Below are 3,638 nucleotides of genomic sequence, written 5' to 3' on the forward strand. Positions count from 1 at the left end.
TTGTCAGATTTCATTACTACAGGATATTAGTAGTATAATAGGACAGTTCTGCCGCCGCCTCCGCCTCAGGGCTCCCAGGGGCCCCTCCGCCTCCGCCTCACGGGGGGCCCTCCCAGAGGCCTCCTCCGCCTCCGCCTCCCGAGGGGCCTTCCCAGAGGCCTCCTCCGCCTCCCGCGGGAAATTTGAATTTGTAAACAAAGCCACGTGCTTTTTGACAGCTGTCATCGACAACAACGCATCGCTAACCTCACTGCTGCCATCTTGACGGGCCTAAACCTCAGTGGTACCAACTTAACCTAACTAGAGCGAGATTTGAATTGGTAAACAAATCCACGTGTTTATTGACAGCCACGTGCTTCTTGACAGACAACAACGCATCGCCAACCTCAGTACTGCCATCTTGACGGGCCTGAACCTCAGTAGTACCAACTTAACCTAACTAGCGCGAGATTTGAATAGGTAAACAAATCCACGTGCTTTTTTGACAGCTGTCATCCGCCATCTTTAAACCACAGAGCACTGTGCTGCCCTCTTTATCGCAGTAGCTGCAAATTCGTCACCTGTCATCCGCAGTGCTGCCATCTTAACGGGCCTAAACCTTAGTGCTACCAACTTAACCTCACTAGCGCGAGATTTGAATCGGTAAACAAATCCACGTGCTTTTTTGACAGCTGTCATCCGCCATCTTTAATCTATAGAGCACAGTGCTGCCCTTTTTAGCTACTTACCTTTGAAATGTGGTGGCGGATAATTTGAAAAATGCTTTTTGACAGCAGCCATCTTTAATCTAGAGAGCACCGTGCTGCCCTCTTTAGCTAGATACCTTTGAAATGTGGTGGCAGGCAATTCCACATGACAGCAGCCATCTTTAATCAAGAGAGCACCGTGCTGCCCTCTATGTGGTGGCGGCAATTTGAAAATTCTACATGCTCTTGTTTGGAAACAAACTCACGCGGTTTTTGACAGCCGTCATCCGCCATCTTTAATCAACAGAGCATAGTGCTGCCCTCTTTAGTTAGATACCTTTGAAATGTGGTGGCGGCGAATTCCACGTGCTCTTGTTTGGCCATGTGCTTTTTTTGACAGGTGTCATCTGCCATCTTTAATCAACAGAGCACCGTGCTGCTATCATGCGGGTAATTTCGTCAGCTGTCATACGCCATCTTTAATCTACAGAGCACCGTGCTGCACTCTTTAGTTGAAATGTGGTGGCGGCAAATTCCACGTACTCTTGTTTGGAAACAAATTCTATGTGCTCTTCAGCTGTCATCCACCATCTTTAATCAAGAGAGCACCGTGCTGCCCTCTTTGTGGTGGCGGATAATTTGAAAAATTCTTTTTGACAAGCAGCCATCTTTAATCCAGAGAGAACAGTGCTGCCCTCTTTAGCTACTTACCTTTGAGCCGGTTAATTTGAAAAATTATATTTGACAAGCTGTCATCTTTAATGAAAAGAGCATCGTGACGGTATCTTGCGGGTAATTTTTACGTCACAGCTGTCATCCACCATCTTGCATTGCTAACCTTAGTGTTGCCCTCTTTAGCTACTTACCTTTGAGGCGGACTATTTGAAAGAAAAATCTATTTGACAAGCCGTCACCCACCATCTTGCATCGCAAACCTCAGTGCTGCACTCTTTAGTTGAAATGTGGTAGCGGATAATTTGAAAAAATTCTTTTTTGACAAGCACCCATCTTTGAGCACCGTACTGCTATCTTTATCGTAGTAGCGAGCAATTGAAAATCTAGATGCTTTTTTCTAACAGTTGTCATCCGCCATCTTTAATCTAGAGAGCACCGTGCTGCCCTCTTTGTGGTGGTGGTAAATTCCACGTTCTTTACAAACCTACGTGCTTTTTGTCATCCGCCATCTTTAAACAAGAGAGCGCAGTGCCGCACTCTATGTAGTAGCGGATAATTTGAAAAATTCTTTTTGACAAACAGCCATCTTTATTCAACACAGTTACCGCTATCTTACATCGCTTACCTCGGCGCTGCACTCTTTAGTTGAAATGTGGTGGCGGTTAATTCGAACAAGCTTAATCATACATCGGGGGAGCTAGAGTAAGCACGTGCTGCAGTGATGACGTCATCATGCATGTTTAGACTTGTCCGTTTTCTTAAGAGTAAGTCGGTGTAAAGGAATGCAATAAGTATGCATCATAAAAACAAGAGTTTGCATGTGCTGCAGTGATGACGTTATTGTGCATGTTTAAACCCGTTCGTTGACTAAAAGCTTTAGTCTTCGAGAAACAGTGATAGAGAGTGGAGTGCAAACACGACGAAAACATTAATAGTTGATGTGCAAGGCTTTAAATTAAACGGAAACAAATTTGTGTTTAAAGAGGTGGCTGTGTTAGATTGCAGTGTGTTGTGGGCACCAAAACTTGTTAGTTTAGTATTTAGTCCACCGTTCCCTTACTGTTTGCAAACAGATGAAGATAAAAAGCAGACTCAGTGGATTGAAAACAATTTAGGTTTGAAGTGGGAAGAAAAAGGAATACCTTATCGTTTTCTACCTTTAATGATGAATGCACATTTGTCAAGAGCAGATCTTGTTCTTTTAAAGGGTTGTGAAAAGAAAGAATGGTTGCGTGATTTTCTACCATCATCATGTGAAGTTATCGACATGCATGAATTGGGGTGCCCATCATTTAAAACTCTTCCGAAAGAGCATAGTAGAGAAACAAGTAAACAGTCTTTACAACATGTATGCATGCTCTTTGATTGGTTGTGTTGCAGTGCATGCCGGAAAGTGAACAACATATGTAAACTGCAATGTCGAAATAACCTTAGTGTAAAAGAAACATTTGTAGAGTAAAGACATCATGTCATTTCTAACAGATACTAAGTGTAACGCAGTTGAAAAGGCGATCGTAAAGTTTTATGCATGCAAAAAGAAACTAAACACTTTTACTGAAGATGAGTTAAATGCATTACCAATGGCATTTTTGGTTAATGTAGCTGCGAATGCTGTAAAGAAGTTTTGGGATAAGGTGCCTCGTGAGTGGACTCAAGATCCTGTTTTGTCAGAGCTTCAAACGTGTAGTTTACATCATGAACACGTGAGTTTAGGTAGAAGACCTTCTGTGAGACAGTGCCGTACATGTCAACTAATTAAACTGTATCACGGACCTAAAACTAACGAGTTGTCTTCGCTTATAAACACTTCTCATGGCTGTGGAGAGAGTAAACAAAGAAAAGGTGAAGAATCGTGCTGGGAAAAAGATGAGGAAGCATGTTGGGCGTGAACTCATCAATAGAGTGATTGATCTTCTTTTCTTCGTGCTTCATCTCCCCTGCGGCCCTAGAACACGTTCGCCTGACACGTAGTTACATGCTGCCTGCATAGAGTATGTCGTGTAGCTGTTAAAATCTGCTTCGTAAAGTTATGCTGTGTGTGTGTGTGTGTTATTACTTAGTGCTTTAGCTGCTCAGAAGATAGCAGCACTTGTCGTTGTTGGTGCAATAAAACGAAAACTGAGTAACAAAGACCGTAAAATAAACAAAGGATAAAAATGTATATATAGTCTAAAATAAATATGAATTGTCGAAACATATTACAGGTGTTGTTTAATCCTACAGCATGTCCTAGTGACTTAGAAGAAAGGAAACGTAGAGGATTAAAAGAAAACACAC

This window comes from Anabrus simplex, chromosome 2, assembly GCF_040414725.1.
Source record: "Anabrus simplex isolate iqAnaSimp1 chromosome 2, ASM4041472v1, whole genome shotgun sequence".
NCBI lineage: Eukaryota > Metazoa > Arthropoda > Insecta > Orthoptera > Tettigoniidae > Anabrus > Anabrus simplex.